A 22,997-nucleotide genomic window follows, 5' to 3' on the forward strand; every position below is an offset into this window, starting at 1 on the left:
TCATAAAGATGCCCAATTCATTGGAATATTTCATTTATGTAAAGTAAATAAGGCCATTATAAAAATAAAACGATTTCCAAGTTTCTTTGGCGAACGAAAATTTTAGTTGAATTCCTTCAATTACAGTAAGATTCATGCATAAAAAGCTGTTGAAAAAGCCGGGGTCAGGGGTTTCTCATGATGTTTTCAATGGTTTGCATTTTATGTTCATGTTACCACCCAATCAATGGCTTACTCGTAATAATTTAAGGAAAATGATAAAATAATTTCAACCGCTAGTTGAAGGCGAAGTGTGATAAGACAACACTTCAAATAAAGTAGAAAATTAGCGGTTTCACAGCACCATTTTCGTTTTCTTTTTAAAACCCAAGGGAATCGATAAAGGGAAACAAAATTAATCCACAATGCATTCGTGAAAGATGGATTACCAATTTCATGTGTCATTGATCGTTTATAAATTCAGAAACAACAGATAAAACATGCGTTTCACTACATTTTTTCTATTATTATGGTCAGGTGGCAAGTGCAAGATGCCACATAATTATGTTACTTATTTAGTTTCCCCAGATATTTTACAAAACGGATAAGGAGAATAATCAGTAAATCAATTTCTATCTTTTTATACTCATGCAATAGAAAAATACAGGAATTATTAACGGGGAAATGAAATAAATACGCAAATTTATTAGATATGTACAATTTAATTCATTTTTTTAGCATACTAATGAAAATCCTACTCTCTCTCACTCAACGCGAAGGTTGGTTCGGATAGGTGAAGATAGAGCTCACCCCGAACTAAGCCAAAAGCGTTTGGATTTCACACCGCCAGGGTAGGGGGGCCACTTTTCCTGAGGCCACCTCGCACTTTGCGCATTTTGTTCGGGAGTTCCCTCGAGCAGAAGCGAAGCTCTGTAAACCCCAGGCTTGCACGCCCTCAAAACTATAAGTGGAAAACGTAATTCAACATAACATTTCAGCGTTTAAGTCAACAGTTTTCAACTTCAATTCAAATCGAGTGATGTGCAATAATGCCTTTAAAACTAAAATTTCCAATACCCTGATTCAAATACCATTAAAAACTGTCCAGGTAATAGAATAAACATAAAATATTAACCTTTTACAACCCAATGAAAATTCTAAGCAAGATCAAAAATGCATAATTTTTCTGCTCCATTTAGGCGATACCTAAACTACGCATAATTTTGCGGTGTACATTGTAATGATGAAATATTTAGCTGCCACGGTAATAATTTTATTGAGCGCAAAGTTTCCAAGTTTTCAAAATGAAAAATCTTGAAATTTGATTTCTCCCAGCAGCAGCTCTAGGTTAGAAAGGGTTTATAACTGACCATTCCTGAGAAATGGAGGCGGGCTAAAAAGTTTTTTTTTTTCAATTTCATCTCCAAATGTGCGAAGCGGTAAACTTCATTTCTCTCATAGATAAAAAGGTGAGCTCTACGGCCTCAAGGTCAAATGGAGAAAGAAACACTCCAATGGCCGTAATGTGACGAGGTCCCTTGTTACAGCCATTGGAGTGTTTCTTTCCCCATTTTCATTTCTCTCCTTTGGCCATTTAAAAAATAGTCAAACTTACCCTTTCCACGATAAAATATCTGAAAATGTTTCCAATGAAGAGCCAAAGAAGTGCTTCGCACGAAAAATGTTATCTGGAATTTGAAGAGCTTGTCCCAATATTCCAAAGTAAGGTTTTTCACACCTCATCACCACTCTTCCTTTCACCCATTCTTATTTTTTATGGCTCATCCATCTTCCCCTTTATCTTTCACCTCAATCGTCAAAAATTTTCGTAACATGTTTGCTCTCGTACGCAAGTCCTAGTGAGAGCAATGACACGATATGCTCACGAGAATTATGGATAGGGAATAAAGGCCGTTCAAACTTCAAGGTCCTTCAACTTGTAAATCGATTCAATACCAGACAGCAATAAACGAAATGAATTCCTAAGTACCTTCACGCCAAAATATCTGAAATAGATCCTGTTACAATATTTACTTATGTGAAACCCATTACAACCTAAATGTAAAGCATTCATATCAATAAATCTTCTATGAACCTGTAGCAACAACTGCGAGAGTCTATTTATTTACAATCAATACATCATGCTGAGAAATGAATAGCCTTAGAATAATGGGGTAGTTGAAATATCGGCAATACCTAATTATCCATGAGGACTTCGCTCGGAAATCTTTTCACCAAATCTATGTATTTATGTTATCGTGCACAATTTTCGTGGGTAGAAGAGGTAAGTTCTCAGATAATTTTCACAAAAACGACCTTCCCATAGGCGCGAAAAATGTCACAATTTAATCTATTATGACACCATACAGGTTAAAAATTGTAATTAAACTTGATCAACTCTCGATGAAATCAAATCCATAATCATCATACACAAAAGGAATAAGTAAAAAAAAAACTTGGAGAACCACTCATTATACATAAGGTACAGCTTGGGTATCCGGAGTTGAATGGATGGTTTGAGATTAATAGACAAAGAATATTTAAATATATATATTACAAGATTGAAAAGCTATAATCAGCAATAGAAATATTTGAGAGAATAAATTAATTCTTACCGGCGAATTAAAGGACAATATTCCCACACAGCTATTCCATTTTCTATACATTTATAAGCCGGAATAAGACTACCATCATTCCGAAAAGAATTGTAATATCATAGTCGTGTTGGACGCACTGGGAACCAGATAAATACGAAGAACGAATTAATAGAGCTTGCACGACACTTACTTGAGAGCAACAACTAATACATACACATAACGATATGGCCTCACTAAAAATATTTGAAATAGATTCTGTTACAATATCTAATTATCTGGAACCGATTACAACCTTTTACAAATTATAAAACCAACGCTGAGAGTTCTAGATGGATAGCATTCTGAGAAATAACCGACAGCCAAAATCTTAATTTTTGCCCAAATACGTCTGCTATTGCCAAAGGAAAGCGGCTTATATGATATTATTCAGCACCAATGAACGCGGAACTTGAAATTAAAGGTTGGTTTAATCACAATTTCGCCAGAGATGTGAAGAATCTTCCGAAATTCAACCCAACAAAGCCACACTCAATTTCACAACGGATGATGCCTTTCTTTTATTTTTCGAGGATATTTGCCCAAGATTGCCCTCCTTTGACGACGAAAAGCAAAGGCTCCGTTCTTGGAATCTTTCGGGCATCACCCTAACAAATACGACGCTCAACCTTTATCCATACACTTATACATATACCTACATCAAAAGATACCTTCTATAAAAGTGAGGATTCCGTATCTTACGTTTCCTCTTTCATGAGGGGGATGGCGACAGGCATTTGTTCGGCGGCGTGGGATTGCTTATTTTTTTGCACCCAGCCTCTTTGCGGAGGATTCTGGGAAGGGGAAGGTGGTACGGATGGGTGGATACGAAACTTGGAAAAATAAAAGAAGTGGGGACAAGATTGCCTACCCCTATTTTCCGCCACCAACCTGTCTTCTCTCTTCATCTCCACTTCTTCCAGGGTATTCCGCACGGGTAACCAGTAGAGCTGTGTCGTTCATGACTGAATCGCTCATTTTTAACGGTTCAACGCCATGAACCATACAAGTTGAATCACATTATTCTTTCCATCACCTCTTCGTCCAGGGTATTTCGTGAAGGTAATCAGTAGAGCTGAGTCGTTCATTAGAGAATCACTCGTTTTGAACGGTTCACTTATGAACCTAATTTATTTAAAGACACATTGCAAATAGGCCAATGGCCAGATGGCAAGTAATAAGGTCCTGAAATGTAAAGCCTTAGTAAAATCAATTGTTGTAACTAAGTTGAATCGCATTATTCGTTTCAAACGATGCATAATAAATCACACGACACACAATGAATCAAATGCTTGATGCGCTTAATGTAGATCACGTGGTTAATGAAGAGCCGTCCCATTAAGGGAAACGGAATCATTCGGAAAGGAAGTTGGCCAACAGCATTATCTCACACTGGGCCTAACGCGGGGCTAGTTAAAATTAATAACGAAAATAATAATTATATTTGGAGAATATAGGGGATGAAATTACATGAAGAAGTGTAAAAAATAATATCTCCGCCAATTTTCGATACAAGTAATTGAGGGTAGACATTTTAAAAATTTCATTAGTAAAAATTTAAAATTTTCTCTCAGAAATGCACGCTAAAAATTTCAAGCTCTAAAAGCTGCGTTATTTTTGTAATGCTGACGATTCAACATCTAAATAACCTTCAGCATATACGAAGCACGGTCTTCTATGGATTTATTGCCCAACATATTATTTTTAGTCGTGTTATTATTTGGTTCGCAGTCTTCTTTTGGATTGCCATTACTAATTTGGTCCGCGTGCCCATTTGGTTCATTTTGAACGATTTGAAAGAACGATTCACTCGCAAAAACCAATTTACGTGACTCGAATCATAACAATGAATCGGAATTCCCACCTCGGGTAACCACGCAGGTGCCTCGCCGACAACGTAAAGATTTCACCACACAGAGAACGTCTCGTCGCTTGGGGAAAACCGCTAGCCCACACACAATGACGCCCCGTGCCTGAGCGTGGTATCCAAGAATCAATATCGGGTGAAAACACAAGGAAGTCCTGCACTAAAGGCACGTGCAGATACATTTAGCCGGAAACTCTAGCCTCGACATCAAATATAGATCTAAAATTGCATGGTTCTACAAATAAAAGCTAGGTATTTGCGTATCTATGGCGACGTCATTGGAGTGTATTCACAATTTTTCATCGAAATGTGCATATCAACCTTGTCTTGGTAGCCAAGGAGTTTTGTTCGTTTTCGTAAGGAAGAAGATCATTTATTTATGTATCCCTCGGATCAATCTACACCATAGATAAAAATTCAGGCGTAAATGTTCAAGTTATTCTATATTATTTTAGAGATAAATGGATAGAAAAATTTACTTTGAATACAACCGTGGGATGCGTTCGAATCTTTGTATTATATACTTAAGCATATTAATTCCGTGTTGGTCTCTGCTCGATATGGGATAAGAAGCTTGTAGACATTATATTTTAACTACACATTACTGCTACTCATACCATACATCGGGAAACTTCGGCATAAATTACATTATATTGAAAATTATTGAGTATAAAGAAAACATCGAAATCGTCGTGATGCTTATTTGTTATTGTTTTCACGGTGAGATTCATAGTCCCATTTAATATAAGTGCTTCCTTCGAGTAACATTTAAATTCTTGTTACACTTATTATGTAAATTGAGATATTACTACACAGCTAAAGTGAGAACACTACATTTTAGTATGATTTAAAGTAGGCACTTCGTAATATACACTTCTTAATATACGTCCAAGTTAGTGCAGCCATAAGAGTAAACAGAGACCAATTCCATCAACTCTTGCTTTTTAATGGTAATTTCTTCCTAATTCAGTCCTAGTTTTACTGAGGAACGAAAGCGACTGCGTTATATTTCAAATGGCATACGTGAACGCCTTATTATAAGCAAAAGTTCTTGCGAATGAAAAATAATTTTTCTACACCTACTGACTGTATTTGTATGTTGCATATCTTGAACCTCACCATGCTCCAATGCATTAAGTACAATGCCATTAGAGATAAAAAACCTAAATTCAAAAACTTATCGATGACGAGTGATGATTCTCCACTTAGTATTCACGGAAGTTAGTAGTAATAATGTGGATCTAATAAGATATATACCCCTTCATTGGTTTTAGCAGAGGTTTTATGCACGTTTTCATCAACACAAGAATGGAGTCACTATCTAAATATGTGAAGCAAAGAAAAACACCACTTATGCAAAATTCTGATCAAGATTACTTCATTCATAATATGAAAACCCGCCTAAGACCAAACTCGACAGTCAGTCTTATCCCTGATGACGATTAGGGAGTTTCTCAACGAAACTTTGGTCTTAAACTGCCGTACCCCGTCCCAAACTCGAGAATATTTAACAAAAAAATCTTGGAAAACCAACGATGATTTTTCATCGATTCTCCTATTATTTCAATCATGGGACTAATCGCGCTATCGTTTTTTAGAGGAGTTACGATACCTCAATTTTTATAACATCGGATGTAAAAAAGTGTATTCTCTGTTATTCGCCAATTTCAAGAGAAATTTGAGCTTAAATCATGCACTCCTCAAATCCATGAAACCATGCTGCATTCCTCAAATCTCTACAAATATTTCATGAATAGATTATCACAAGCATGATATTCAAATTAGGGCAAAAAACTGCTGAAAAACGACCCCGCCATATCGTTATGAATCCATGGTAAATATTTATTCAAAAAACTATTAAAAACCACCTACTGGAAAGTAAATAATTTAAATGGTATGATATTATTTCTACAAGGCAAGTCATCAAACTACAGTGAGATGCTAAAGTTGGTGATATTCAGAAAAAATCGAAGGTAGTCGTTTTTCCCGGAATTTGTTGGACTTTGACTCCATATACATTATTAACGTGCAAGCACAGGAAAATATAGCGAGGTGTGTTATGAGCAAATTATTTGAGAATGGTAATTCGAAGTTTCTCGTCAATAACTGGCTCAAAACAACGTTTTTGAGGTTTTGTCCAGCTCTATTCGCTTTCAGTCCACTGTGCGACTCTCTGTAATCTCGGTCACATTAGCGCATAGTGAGTTCGAGGGACGAAATTAGAATCACGACTTCCCTGCTTTCCCTCGCATCACATAATAATATTTTTTATCCCAATAGCATTTGCGAAGTATGAATATTCAGTTTCGTACACTTCTGGGACTGCTCGTATTCTGCAGAAGCTTAACTGTGAAAATTGAAATGTGAAAAAATGTTCAAAAACTAATCGAGTACGCCCACGTACGCTCCCTCTTGAAGACCTGTACTCGAAAATGAGGCATCTCTGGAAATGTTCCAGCCTTTGACATTTTTCAATCCAATATGTGCCATTCTGTCGACACGTGTACAGCGAGGAAAATATTTTCTCCAAAAACTTTTCTCTTCTTCCTTGCACTTGATGAAAAAACCACCTTCTCCTCAGCAGCCCTTTACTAGGTCAGCTCTTACGATATACATACATCAAAGCATCAAAATCTATCACGATATTTTAATATAACGTGAATTCTATGTAGAGTTTTAAACGTTGGTGGATATAGCCGTCCGATATAAATCTTTGTATACCACACGATTATAAAAAATCAAAATATCGCTCCCGATAGAAATATAAAGGTAATAATCACAATGAAACATCGCTTTATATTATTCTTTAAAACTCCCCGCCCTACAAAATATTACTATGAATATACGATATCACAATGTACCATCCGATATAGCAGTATTTGCTATCGGAGGAGATATTTTATAAAGTGACTTACCACCGTATTAATAGGATCTCTAGTCATCGATATTCAAAACTCATTTACGGACATATCACCTTCCGATATAAATCGTAATATATCACCCTATTATAAAAATTAAAATATCGCACCCGGTAGAAATATTACGATAATTATCATGATGGCACATCGTTACATAGTGTTCCATAAAATTCGCCAACCGACAAAATACTATGATAAATATCCGATATCACGATGAACCATCCGATGTATCTGTATATTTTATTGGAAGAGATTTTTTTAAAGTGGTACACCACGATGTTTCATAGTATTATCGGTATCTCTATTTATTAATACTTAAAACTCATCGTACCACCATGTTGAACTGTCAATATCGTCCACCTTCGAACATCAGTTCTAGGCAAAATGATTCGGGGGCCTACAACATAGGTGACCTTTTGACCTTCGTGCATTACGACGTGGGCGAATGTTCGACCAGCTTCCTCGCGCTTTGTTCCTGAGGCCTCCATGTCTATCACGCGTTACTCTCTGCCCACATGTCTGTTCCGAGCCATCTCCCGACCGCCGCCGCTGCCAGCAAACAGCCAATTATACGCCCTCTTCCAGAGATCTTCAAACTACATCTCGTTCGAACATGAGCTCGTTACGCGCGAAAATCTTCCACGCAACAGCCCGCACGCGGCTTTTCCTCAACGTCATTCGCATTGTGAGGGAATACCATTTAAAACAAAGAGGTAAAAAATACCAACTGGTGTCTGATGAAAGGAGCTGAGGTACCTCGCGATAGACTTATCTCGTGAACTTCGAAGCCTCACACAAGCCAATGAATAGGAGCACATGTTGAAGTTGTTAAGCGAATAGTCAGAAGAGAAAAGTCGCTTCCTCTGTGTCAATGTTATAGATGCGTCGTCACAACAAATGGATCAAACTGAAGCGGTCCATATTGTGGTTGAATGTTGGGCTATTTCAAGTAAATTAAATTACTACAGCTTAATGTGGTCCATTTCTTGGTTGCATTTTAAGATACTTCAAGTAGCGATGGAGGAAATTAAAAAATTAAAGAAACCTTTCACGAGGCTATGGTTCCCGGAAAACATGTGTTGACAGGGTATTCGGAGGAAAAGATTAAAGGAATAATTGGCAAGGAATAGAACTGCTGAAAGAGGTTTTGAGGCATGTTTTCAAGGCATGGTGGACGCGATTGTAAGAATAATTAATTATAATATCACCTTTTGAATTTAAATGCACGTTTAATATCAATAACAATTGAAGATGTGGAGGAATTCACTAATAATTTATAAGCAAACAATAGCCCTGGTCCTGATGTAATACATCCTATCATAGTTATTGAATGTAGTCATTCTCTCAAATACTGGCAAAAGAATTGTTAAATATTTCACTACAACTTGGCATATTCCCACAAAGTTGGAAAACATCTAACTTATCACCACTCTTCAAGGGAGAAGATCCAATGAGATTTTTTAGCCGAAAATTTAGATTTACTGGTGTCTTCCAAGTATAAATCTATGTTTTCGTAAATTCATTAAACCGAACCAACATGGGTTCCTAAATGGTAAATCTACAGTTACAACTGTATGCTCTGAATTTTTTATTGATGATTTTTAGCTACACAAAAAAGTGATTAATATTTATGCATGGGGCTGGCCCTGTTGAAACTTAAATAAATAAATAATGACACAGCGACGATATTCAAGATAACTGCAATGGTTAAGTACAAGGTCATGAGCGATTAAAAATATGAGTCCACCAAATCAAAGGTCTAAAAGGGCACAATGAAGGTGTTCACATGAATCTATTTCTTTTTCTTGATCTCAATTGTTTATTGATGATTAACGTCTCGGAGTGTAGGTCAGAGAATGTTATGCAAAGTTTTTGCCAACGTTTCGATATGTTTCTTATATATTCTTCAGGACAATGAGCTACAATAAATTGATACATGAAGACATGAAATATTGTTACAATATTATTTGCAATAATAAAATAAAAAATGCAAAAATAATTCAACTCTACATACATGAAAAAGGGGAGACAGGAATTTAGAAATTTTTATATATATTTGTAAAAAATACATAGGTAAGACGCATCTCACCATCAAGACCAAGTTTAAGGGGCATCTCTCAGCTATTTGACTCAAAAATATTCGATGGTCAAGTGTCACCGAGACATGGCTAGACATACTATAGACATTTCTGTAATGAGGGTTTTATTTGGAAAACAGCGCATTTGAAAATCTGACTAAAGAGGCTAATGAGTCAAAGATAACCTGAATCACTATAACTGAGATAAATAGCAAAAGATAAGCATGCCTGGATTTTGAGGATAAATCCTAGAAAACTGAAGACTTCCACGTCCTCCCATCTCGATGAATACGCATCACTCACTATAGACCGGTCGTACTTCGTCTTTATTCTAAACATGTTTTTTGTTCAGAATTTGAGCTATCATCTTGAAATGTTGAGAGTAAACAGAAAATACTACTGTAAAAACTTATCAGCATAAGTGATTTGTATTATTTAAGATAAAACGAATAAATTCATTAAAATATTTGTAAGGAAATGAGCGTATTATCGATTAATGTTCAAGAATGTACTGCTAGTCTACTTAGTCTACTCCAATAGTCTAATAGTAGTCTAATAGCCTACTTTCAGGAGAAGGCGGGGCATAAGAAATTTTTTACAAATACATAATTACAATATACGTTTCCGAATAAAACTAAGTGGAAAAAGTGACAAACAGGGAGATCTAGAAAGCCAATCGATTCAATAAAACTTTTTTTTAGAACGACTTTCAGTTCGAACCGCAAAATTGGTTCGAAAAAAATGAGTGCGAAAATGCAACTTAAGTATGTTGTTAACAACAGCACCAAATTATATTCCATATCATTCTGGATTGATTCGGATCCCTGAAACTGAACTCCATGGCATAAATTTTCAGTTATTCTCCATATACCAAAATATAACTTACATGGTCGCTTTAAAATGCCCGTCAATTATGAAATCTAGTTGACATCACTCAGAACGCTACGTGATATTAAGGGTCTGGAACGGCCTACAAAATTTTGTGGCTGTATAAAAATAAAATGAACATGAAAAAATGACTGCTATTCCATCAGGTAAAATTTTAGCAGAGACCATATATATACCTATTCTTATTCACCGCCGTCCATACGCCTATGGAGAAGAATCTGATATATAATTGTCTAGACAAATGTGTTTACTCACAGATTTTGCAAACTCCAAAGCAGAATATATTCCTAACTGCAAATGAAGGCTCGTGGATTACCCTTACCTGACAGCAGAAAAAACGCACATGAATTAGTCAATGACATGCATTGTTTATAGATTATATTTTTGCAAAGTTAAAAGGGATGTGAGAAGGAGGGATGTAATCCTACAATTTTGCAGCAAATATTTTCATGAAAATATCACAACATCAAAATGTTTTCAAGTTCTACCTAATTGCTATTATGAAAATCCATGTAAGACCAAGAATTTCTCTATGGATGCCTTCATAACTATACCACAAATAGTCAGTAGACATTTATAGATTCAATTTAATTACCCTAATACTACTATTAACGTTAAAAATATTGGGTTTCTACACTTTCTGCCTTATTCATTATTAATTGAGGCAGGAAAACAATTTTTTTCCAAAACTTGGGGATTCCTAATGCATTGACTAAGATATAAAATGCCTTGGTTATGAAAAAACATGTCATAAATATAGTAGAGAATGAATATTTTCAGATTGAGAATAGAATTCAATCAAGATCTTTCAGAACAATCCGTCATAATTAAAACTTTTGAAATCGACAATTATTAGTAAGAGAGGGTTGTTTGGGTCGCTCATTTAAACTCATAAAAGAAATAATTCTTGAAACTCGGTGATGATATAACGGTTGCACGTCATTGCTAACTTCAACCAACCAAAAAGATGCGCGGAAAATATTTATAAAAGAAAAACCCACAAACAATAATCAAAGAGCTATCTCATACAAATTTTACATGACGATTGTGAAAAACATGTCACATTTTAAAGAATCATTAGTACTCTATGATAAGGATTTCCAAGCATGCTTGTTGCAAAACAGAACACGCCATAACTTGGCGTGACCTTGGAGTTAAAAAATAATTAAGGACTACATAGTATGTCTGTGAAATAGTGAATTGACGTATGTATGTAGTATATACGTCAATTCACTATGTAGTGTATGTAGTCAATTCACAGCAACTTTATGGCAGCAGAACTCCAATTAATGCAGTATTGCTACTATCTTTAAATTTTAGTCGATTGCAGGGAAGTTTCTATGGACAATATATTAATTATATACCGCACTATTCAATACATTATAGTGTTGATGATTGTTCATGACTGTGCTGCAGGAATATTCACCCATTGCTTAAGGAGGTCACGTCAAAGTGCTGTGTATAAATCTCCTTTTTAATTTTCTTCCTTGCCTAAGGTACTAATGCATAAGAAGACCATTCCGGTAGAGGACAATACGCTCAGATTTGCGCAAGAAATAGCTCTAATTGGAAACTGCGGACAAAAATCTAACTTAAGTCGTCTGACGCGGGTTGAAATTCAAAAAGAAAAAGATGAATTGGTAATTACGGCAATGTGTATGATCCATAATACTTCCTCGCATTGGTTCTAGACTTCTCTTTCCATATTCCTGGTCACATTTCACGAATTCCACCTCACGGGAATTATTTTTTTACTCTGGGAAATGCTGATCGCCATCGTCAATGCCACAGAAGTAGCGCAGTGGAAATCAGGCATAATAAAGGTTTTAAAAATATTATTTGGAAGATAACACAGGCCAACAAAAAAATGTTTTTTGAAAACTTTTTTTATTTTAATAGCTGATCTTTATAGATTTTGATGTGCCGAATCCAAACCTGGCCTTAGTTTTTTTGTATCACCCATAGCTTCCAAGCAATATGTGTTTAATCTAATATCCCTATACGGTATAAAGGGAAATCAATGAAACGCTGTGTTACATCATAAAATTGTTTGTATTTACTGTTCAATACATCGTGATAAAATGTTTGTATTTACTACAGCGTGATAATACAGGGTTCACTTGTCAACTGGAATTGGTCTACATTTTCCTTCCCTTTTTCCTTGAAGTTTCTTGTGTAGCTTTTTCTGCGATGAATCGCTTGCTGAACTTCTCGGTGAAGTACCAACAGTAATCCCCATTATCTTCGTTCATTAGACCTACTTTTTCAATTTTATTATGACTATAAAAAAGCTGTTAAATTATAAAAAATTTCTTGATTTCATAAATTTAACTGTAAAATGTGAATAAACGGTGGGTGATACAACTTTAAAACCATCATATTTGGATTCAGCAACTTTAAAAACATAAGAATAAGGTATTTTCCGTAAAAAAGTTTTTTCATTGTTGGCCTGTGTAATGAAACCGATTACGTGGACTTTTAGTGGAAGAAGGTTCAACGGGAGGAAGGAATAGCGCGTATAATAACCCGGCCGGCACAATTTCCGTGGCATCATAGTATTTTACTTCTTTCAGATGTTACTATCAGCATAAGGTAACTATAAAAATGTTGATAGCTCTGAATTAGAGTCTTGCAGAAGAAGGAAAATAGCAAATTTTAGGACTCATTTGCATCAGCACATTTAAAAGTAACATTTATTATGCATACCTAGGAGACATTTTGAATAACAGCATGAGCCATTTTCAGGCATACTGCCGCGTGGAATAAAATTAAAACCCTTAACGTTATGACCACTTGAGGTTCATTCCTCGTAGAAGTAGGTACACCCGAAAACAGCATTTAATCGTTGCAAAAATCAGAAGAATATGTTCGAATAAATACGCAGTGCCTCTCCTCTTCACAATCATCGAAATTTCATGTTAAAAATAACAGTATTGAGAACCTCACCAGTTCTTCACATCACTTTCATACAATTGGTTTCTGTTGCCATAAACACCCTTTTCAGTTTACTGTCATTTATCATATTTTATCTAGATATAGCGTGCAAGAACGAATACTCCTTAGTATACTAGTATTAAATAACGAATATTTATTAGCATGCAAATTTACCTAAATTAAATTGCGTTTTCACTGCCATTTGTGTTCCTGGAACGGATTTCCTTCGTTTAACTATACATATATCACTGAGATACTTAATTGTATTCTTTCGTTATAAGCTCTAATTTCATCTTGATATCACGTAAAATGTATTTCCAGGAAAAGATATCGCTCCTTAGCCTACTCTGGAAACATTTCAACTGTGGAGATCTCATCAGCGAGGCCAAAAAAATAATATCATCTCCGTAACACGCTCCTGATTTGGGGACTTTATGCCACAGGAGAAGACTCAAATTTGATACAAGAGGATTAACGAAACCCCCAGAGCCCTTCCTTAGCGCGTAACTCGCAGGCTTGATTGAATCTGCATTCATTTCGGTCCTTCCACCTCAAACCGGCACCCCATTGGCCCGCACCTTCCGAACCCACCTATAGCGGCAGTGTCGAAACTTAGAAAGATTCGAGATGACGACGAAAACTAAGACATGTGAGACGAAATATGAGTCCATTTTAGAGTTGATAGTTTCCGGCGAAATTCTCTTGAACTTTAACAACATTTTGAATGATTAACTGAAACTTTGTTTTTCGACAGAATTCTTTTTACTAAATCATGACCTAGTTTCAACGGTCAGCGTCAACTTCTGGTAAGGAATTTATTGGTACATCTTGAATAAAGTCGGTGGTTTCTACCTATGATATCTCGAGTATAACCCCTCTAGTATATAAGATGGTGCACCAATGTATTCCTCTCCAGGAGATGACGTTAACTTCCGAAACCTTGGTCGTGATTTAATAAAAAATTCTGTGGAAAAACTAAGTTTCAGATATTCATCCAAAAAGTCATTTCCAAGTCCAAGTTATACATCCAATTTAATTTATTAACTATGTTATAAAATAACAGCACCATAAGTTAGATAAGAAAATATTTTTTAATTGCTACAATATCGTTTTGTATTCAATTGAATTAATATGACCGTACATTCCTGAACATTGTATTCAGCTACTTTTCACTCAGTTCCAAAGTCAGAAGATTACGATTTATTCACAATCTGTGGTACAGGGTGCAGTAACTAAGGTAACGCTCTGAAAGATATCTATTAAAAATTGCTCAAGCAATCTAAACCTAACGCGGAGCCTCCGTGTCTCTGAAGGCTCCCAGGCTAATTAGTTTTACATCTGTGTAACGCTTTCTGCACTGCCACTGCAGTTTTTGACTAGTTGCGCTCTCTTCGCAAGTGAAGTTGAAAGTGCGAGAAAAATTATTTTTCAGAGACACATCGATTAGATACCCGTTTTTTCAGTGTATTATGTATAATTTCAATGGTAGGGGAGACTGGGGCACAGTGGGACAGTTTTAGCCTTTCATTTTTATTTCCCGCATAATTATTGGAAAATGGAAAATTTTGGTGCCATTTCTTGAAGAAAATATTTAAAAACGTATAAAAAAATTTGCAAGTAATGCAGCTAACTTAAAATAGTTGAAATACTCAAGTTCTTTCTTCGTTGAAAAGTGTCCCACTCTTCCCCAGGCTGGGGCAGAGTGGGACAGTGCTCGGGGCGGAGTGGGACAGGCTTGCATTACTTAATAAAGCACAAAGTTTAAATTAATTGAGGGTACAAATGAATTAATTAACATTAATAGGTGAAATATACATGCAAGCGAACATATTAATCAAGAAATTTTTATTCAAGATACATGTGCTGATAAAAAATATTAAGTCATGTAATTATAAACTTTAAATCATTGCATGAAATGTTTTTCATCAAAATTTAATGACGCTATTGGCTGAAGGTCTGTCAACTGTCCTAGGTGGTAAATTTAGTAACTTTATTCTAAAATTGTAGCTATATCTTCCATTTCCAATCCTTTTTTTAGTCCTTTAATGTGAAAATCTTAAATTTTTTCGACATTTTTATTGCTCATTTTTCAACATTTTCTTATGACCAGGCTGTTTTTTCTCCCTTTCCTTTGATGATATTAATTTTCCAATTTCTTTTTAACTGGTGTGTCCGTAGGTATCTCCTATCTTTTCTTTTGTCTAGTATGTTTAGATATTAGCCTGCTAGATTTTGGACGTAATTCCTCAGGGGGCGACTTACAGTTACTTACAGCGGTACAGTTTCCAGAGTAGGCTAAGGAGCGATATCTTTTCCTGGAAATACATTTCACGAGATATGAAGATGAAATTAGAGCTTATAACGAAAGAATACAATTAAGTATCATAGTGATATATGTATAGTTAAACGAAGGAAGTCCGTTCCAGGAACACAAATGACAGTGAAAACGCTGCATTCCTTACAAAGTCATCACACAGCTTTTAATTTATGCAATATCATTGTTCAATCCTAACAAAAACCAGCGTCTTACCCATACAATGCTAAACAAATAAGGGATAAATAATTCATCATCAAAGAAGATTATGCATCTCGAAACCTCACAATATTTCATGTCCTATTGGAACGATAAAATAAAAGAGATATATTGCCGAACGGATAGGAATTGTTTTCCTCAGAAGTAAAACAAAATTTAATAAATACTTTGTCGTATTGGCCTCAGGAAGGCTAACAACTCGCAACTAATTATTAATCCTTCCTCTTTTTTTTTGTTTTCTTTCACGTCAATGGCTGGTGACGTAATGCCTCCCGCCACACGCCAATTTAGAATGAAAGAGTACATGTACCCCGGTATTTAAGATCTCATAAATCAGGTTTCCGCTTTCCGCGGACACAGCATAAGGTCCCCAAAAATATTTCATGCGGCCAACTCAACTTTTACCGACAAAAAACTTCAACGCTTTGGATAATCACGATGATCATAGAGAGAACGGACTGATAAAAGTAAGTACCATGATAATTTAGTTTACAAATATCTCAAGAAAATACTTGAAATATAATAATAAAATAATACGTCCCTCATATCCATGCCAATTCCAACACGTTGATCGTATACAAAAGGTTTCCATACCCTGCCAAATATAATTCATTCATCTAAAAATGTTGTCACCATTTATAAAATTACGTTCCCCGATGCTCTTTCAATCACATTTAACTTTAATCTCGTTTTTTCAGTAAGTGAAGCAATAAACGAAGCCTAAAATGTAACTATGGAAATTTTTTACGGATGTTTTATCTTTGCGATAGCAGAAATTGATAGCAGCAGCTACGGTTCGAGAACAGAATAACAATAAGAAGAAGCAGCCTGGAATGCTGAGAAGTGGATCAAATTCGGGCTCGAGTCTGCGCAAATTCGGATATGGTAACTCCCATGCGAAAAATTCGGGGATCAAGGCGATTTGAAAAGGACTGGAGATGAAGAAAGATGCGAAACTAAGGCTATAAAAAAACGAAGCTTTGACGCCTCCCAGAGAAGTTTCCACCGGAATTGAGTTTACCTTGCCTTTCAAGACTTTTCGTCAGTTTTTATTATCGCAGCAGAGACGGTAAATAATTCATGGATATACAAACACACTGGTATGCGGGCTTCATCTGATCCATCTCGACTATACTAACTCAATATGGCTCAGATCTGAATGACGTTTGCAGTGCGGAGAGTATCATTGGATATTCAATATATCTATTCGGAACAAACTTGTCCTATAATAGCACACATGTATGCGAATAATTTAGCAAATATCAGTTGATACTGCCATAAGAAAGGAAAAATAGTTCAGCATAACGGGGAGATGAAATTTCACTTGCACTCGTTACTTACAGTATCAAATGAGCACTAGAGTAGTATTATTAAATAAAATTAGCATTCACCAAAGAACCTTTTTCCGGCTAAGAATATAAGAATAAATTAAGAATATTAAAGACAACGCAAATTGCCAAGTCAATTTAAACCCACATTAGTAGCGTTATGATTAAGTAACGAATTGGAGCCCGAAATAACGCATGCCAATAATTTCCATACCCAGTGGCGAGTTCTATAAACCTAAATTCGTATCATTCGCCGTTTCGGTGCTAAAAAATACATAGAAACTTTACCTCTTAGAATGCGAAAGAACACCACTTTAATAAAAGAAATAATTCATGAAATTTCCAATAAACTAGCTTTGCGATTACAGATTTCTCAAGAGAACAAGGAAAAACCAAGAGAACAGCGAAATATTTTTAATAATATGAAATTTGACTTTTCGACGCCTAAAAGACGATTTATTTACCGATTAATTCCACAAAACAGGATTTGACAACCCGCGACCCGTACAGCTAGTTATCAATAATTTCATACGAGAAATAAAACTTTTCCGCGTTACAATTATGTATAAATGAATTTAGCACTAAAATAGCTATTTATAATAATGTATAAAACAATAAAATAACATATTCTGCGGCCAAAGTAGCCATGCAACTTTGAAAACCCATCCCATAAGCGTGAAAAATCCGCTGACCTATGCCAGAGTGAATATGACAACTAAGTTTACTTGTTACAATTTAGTTTACTATTTTATTCATTTCCGCAATGGCGCTATTACTAGGTGTAAAAGGGAGACTCGGGAAAAGTTCTTGAATATTGAAGAATCCTAGTTTAAAATTCATACCTCCTACAGCCGCTCCTCGTTCGAAATAATAATATTTAGAGAGACCCCCTAGTTTTTTTGAGAACATGAAATTTGGCTTTCGAGGTCTAAAATATGATTAATTTATCGATGAATTCCACAGTGCAGAAATCGACAACCCGCGACCCGATAAACTAGTTATCAATAATTTCATTCGAGCAATAAATGAAGTTAGATTTCAAATTAAAAGTTATAAATATACATATAAAACAACACAAGAACATATTTTGCGGCCAAAGTAGATTTATGAAAATTTGTAAATACGTCCCTTAATCGTAAAAAGTTTGTTGACCCCTGCCAAAGTGAATATGAAAACTAAGTTTACTATTTTATTCATTTCCACGATGGTACTATAGCATGGTATAAGAGGAAGACCCGGGAAGAGCTCCTGAATATTGAAGAATCCATCTCTAAAATTCATACCTTCCACAGCCGCTCCTTGTTCGAAAGAATAATATCGAGAGAGAGAGAGACACCCCTAGTTAAATCCAATAGTGCGGCAGAGTAGCCTTTCGGTCGATGCGGGGAGAGCGGTTAATAGGGCAAGGGTCAAGCCGTAATTAATCCCTCCCTCTTCGGGATTCATGGCATAAAAAGGGGAGAATTGATCCCCTCCGGTCACGTTATATAATTATCGAGAACACGTAGTGGCTGTTATTCCTCCATCGGTGGATAAATTAAAGCAAAGCTGAGATTGGGAAGAGGTCAGAGAATACATGTAATTGCAATCAGCATTGCAAGACACTAGGGAAAGGACAAGGACTCAAGGAAACTATGGGGAAATAATGTAACCACATCGAGTGCTACGGAACTGAGATTCCAAAAATGAAAATTCCCTAAATGTTATTTATACCTGTTGAAAATGGGTGAGTACCTATCCAGGACTTATATTTCTCATTCAATTTACAAAAGTATAGCCGATTAGTTTACTGCTCAGCATTCAATTCACCTTCATGGGAAAAAGTATTTCTCTGTCCGTAACTTTACGCCATAACTTTAGTTATGATGTTTCGTTATAATATAATGTATTTCGTTACTTTATTTTATTTACCGCTGATGTAGCTCCCTACGGTCTTTCCATGGATTGTCCCGGCTAAAGCGATGTATCTAATGACGAAAAATGGAGAAAATCTTTAAGGCCTATTCGGTTGAATTGAAATCAATTAGCCAGAAGAGACTGCAGGCCTCATCTAAATCAAAACCAATTACACAATTACAGATGAAATTAACATGCTAATCTCCGTTCATGAACGAGTGAGACCTAGATAGCTCATTAAACAAAATTAAAGAGCTATAGGATTCAAAGTGGAAATCAATTTGTAATGAAACCAAGATAATCCTAAAAGAAAAAAAGAAAACAGTTGCTGAAGTATGCCTAAAAAGATGAGATTGTAGTGAATGGAATCATTCACCTTCCTCGGGAGTACAATTCTCTTGGATGGATGAAGAAAACGTCGAAAGCACCAAGGTAAGTCGGTATACAAGACAACCGCCGCGCCGCTTCTCTACTTAAAAGAGTTGAAGGTTGAAGGCGAGGAATCGGTGCCTGAAAACATTCTTGCGGACATTTACACTTGGTGTATCATAAAAATTTACCATTATAAAAACTGGCCAGATAAAAATGCCTTCGGGACTTGGCGCTGGAGGAGAACACTGAAGATCAGGTGGACGGATAGTGTTAATAATGAGGAATAAAATCAAAAAATAGGAGGAGAGAAAATTGTGGAGCCCACACGCCAGAGAAAGATGCAGTGGATTGGCCATTTAATGAGATACAGCAATGTTGTGGGAAATATATTAAAAGGAAACTTCTCCCGCGGAAGACAAAGAAATAAATACTTAGGGCAGATCATGTCGGGCACGAGAAAGAAGAACCGTAGGTGACAATAATGGAAATGGCATAGGATAGGAAGAAATGGTAGGAATGCAGTACAGGACAATCCAAGGATTGTAAAACTATGAATGAGTAATAAATAAAAATAAATAGATAATTCAAAAAATAAAAGACAAAAATATAAACAAAGACCTTTGACTCACCAGTTTCCTCGTGATTATACACCCCAGTATTATACTGTTTTGTGCTTATTTGTCCACGCCTACAAAATATTAATCCTAAGGGAGAAAAATATGAACCTGCGATCATAGGTCATGGACGACACATTTTCATGGCTTTCCAATCGTCGAAAAAATATTAGAACCACATTCCACAGAATGGTAACTTTATCGAAGAGGAAATTACCAGGATTTCATAACCTAACAGTGGTAACGGAAGATTCATTCATTTTATTATTTCCTCGATAAGAGCTTCAAATGCTATTGCAACACAGAGAAACACAATCATGTCACAAAATATAATATATACTGCCAAGAGGTTATTTCGTTTCAAACATCAATTCGATGTCCTGATCCGTGATAATGGATAATTTTAGAAACACCAGCGATTGTGAGAATGGTAAAGGCTATAGAGAAATAACCCAGATGCCTGTAAATCGCATTTTTGAAAAAAGCATTTTAAATTGATGATGAAATAAATAATGTACAAAATATGAAATATCAATTCATGCTCAGGAAATTTATACACGTTTGGGAGTACACTGGAGTGGAGACCTCACTCACTGACTTCATTGCCGAAAAGGTCTCTTAAGTCAGTCCTTCTGATCATGAGACGTTTAAAAGGAAGCAACAGCGTCATAAAGGAAATAGTTTACAAAGCAAACTTGTAAGGCCCATTGTTAAGGATGTCTCGTGGATGTGAAGACTCTATGAGATCGGAGCCATAAAAAAATTATAAAGAGAACAAAGGAAGGTCGGAAGGCACGTGTTAGGCTCAAAAGATACGACGGATTGCCTCACGAATGCGAAAAAAAGGTTTATTTGGGGAACTCTGTGAAATGAGAAGCAGAATCACCTAGATATTGCACAGAATTTTCTAATAAAGCAAGCAGTACGTAAAATTTTAAAAATAGCAATTGGATACCTTATTTTAAAGGAAAAATGATAATCCATGCACAAAACTATCCATTGGAAAACAGAAAAAAATACATGCTACAGAGGCGTCCTGGTTGAATTGTAAATCAGAGGTCACTTAAAAAAGCACAAAATGGCAATGCTACGGCACCCGAACCTTCGACGTCACAGGAAGCTACATCATGAGGGATAGGCGAGTATGTATTAAGAAAATAACGGGAATTTTAGTTTTTCGAAAAAAATCTTTATTTAGTCGTCTACGTTAAACTTGTCGCCTTCAAACGGGTTGGTGTGGTGGCTAGAGTGTAAGCTTCGCACCCCGTGGGCTCGGATTCAAATCCTGGCGGTGTTTCAATTTTCAGAGACTGTCCGATCCAGTGGCGCAACTATGGGGGGGGGGGGGGAAGTGGGATAGATCCCCCCTCAGATAAATAAAAATAATATTCAAAACTATTGTCTAGTTTGGACACAACGTAACCTTTTAATGAAACCCAAATTTTAAGTGCCAAAATTATGTACAATGTATTTGCAGGCATGTCATTTTCTTCCCAAACGGGGAGAGTCGTCAAGGGAGGTCGCCCTTCCCCATCCCCCCTCATCTCCCAAAAAGCATATTCCTAGTTACGCCACTGGTCCGATCCCTGCTTGAATGTTGTGTGGAGCACATTTCTAGCCCAACACTCCGTCCGTCGGATGGAGCGTTAACCCGCGGTCCCATAAAGGCCTTTCGTTAAGAGCAGGTTAATGCCGACGCCAGGTTTCTCTCCACCCTTCCTCCCTTCCTTACCTACCCTTCCCTCATGGCGCAAATTGCCTCCGCTGTCGGTCGCCTTCTTCAAATACCATATTATCAAAATAATCCCGATTAGATATTCATTTAAAATGTTCAAAATAACTGCTTTCACTTTTTCCACGTTTTAATCAGATGTTGTAAATAGTGATAATTTCGTCTTAATATATCAACCGAATTTAGGAACACACAATCCTTCCCAAAAATTAAATTGATGGACAGGCACATAATTCCATGCCCTATAGATGAAAGAAAATCCAACCAGGCGGGATCCGAAGCCGTGACCACTGGTTAAGCAGGCGAGGACTTATCCTGCCGCTACCGAGGTCGGCATAAAAAATACTCCCCGGCGGGGAATCGAACCCCGGTCTCCCGCGTGACAGGCCACTGTACTACCGAGGACTGTGGTAAAGCAATCAGAGCGCTCATCATCTTCAACGTCTTCACGTCCATTTTGGAAACGCTTTCATCACTCCTAAATTCTTATTTTAATATAAGCAGACTCACCAAAGGTCTTTTAAAACATTTCACACACTTTTTTAAACATTATTTTATTTTTTACGCAACATTTGATACAAATGCTTTGATTCATTTCTCTTCACAATCGAAAATCGTCGTGCTCATCAAAAAAACGTCTAACTTTTTAGCGGTTTCCACAAACAAAGTAATCAATGATTACAGGCGAAAATTTTATCATATTACAGGGGCGTGTATACTAACACAAGGAGACTTCATAGAGGAGGCCCAATTCCATCCCAAAAAAGGTTGATTTCTGTTTCCACTTCGGTCGCATTTTAATCGGCTTTCAAAAATATCCGCGGCGCGGTAATGAGTGTAATGCGATCCACTTTTTTCCCATACTTTGCCGTATAATGTTTGTAATTGGGAGGAATAGCATTGAAGAGTTATGAATTTGATAAATAACATCATTACATACCTTAGTAACACAACATCAATAAATATGTACAAAGTTAAGAGGTATGTTAAAAAATTTTGTGTATTCTATTCTGTTCTTATATATATGTGTGTATATATATGTGTATACTTTAAATTATATTACTGTATAAAAAACGCGACCGTAACATTTTTATGTAAAAATATTGTATATCGTTGTCATCTTTGTATTTTATATTTTTCATGTTTTCTCTTTCATAGCCCTGATTATGATTTTAAATAAATCGAAACGTTGGCTATAACTTGTTTTGCATTGACCTAAACTCCA

At 36.1% G+C, this 22,997-nt stretch overlaps 1 protein-coding gene across 1 annotated transcript in view; it reads right to left on the bottom strand.

The window, feature by feature from the left end:
- LOC124168057 (titin-like) overlaps positions 1–22,997 on the bottom strand; it is a 269,897-nt gene that overhangs the window by 210,783 nt on the left and 36,117 nt on the right. The window lies entirely within an intron of this gene.

Source organism: Ischnura elegans, chromosome 11, assembly GCF_921293095.1.
Source record: "Ischnura elegans chromosome 11, ioIscEleg1.1, whole genome shotgun sequence".
NCBI classification, from domain to species: Eukaryota; Metazoa; Arthropoda; class Insecta; order Odonata; family Coenagrionidae; genus Ischnura; species Ischnura elegans.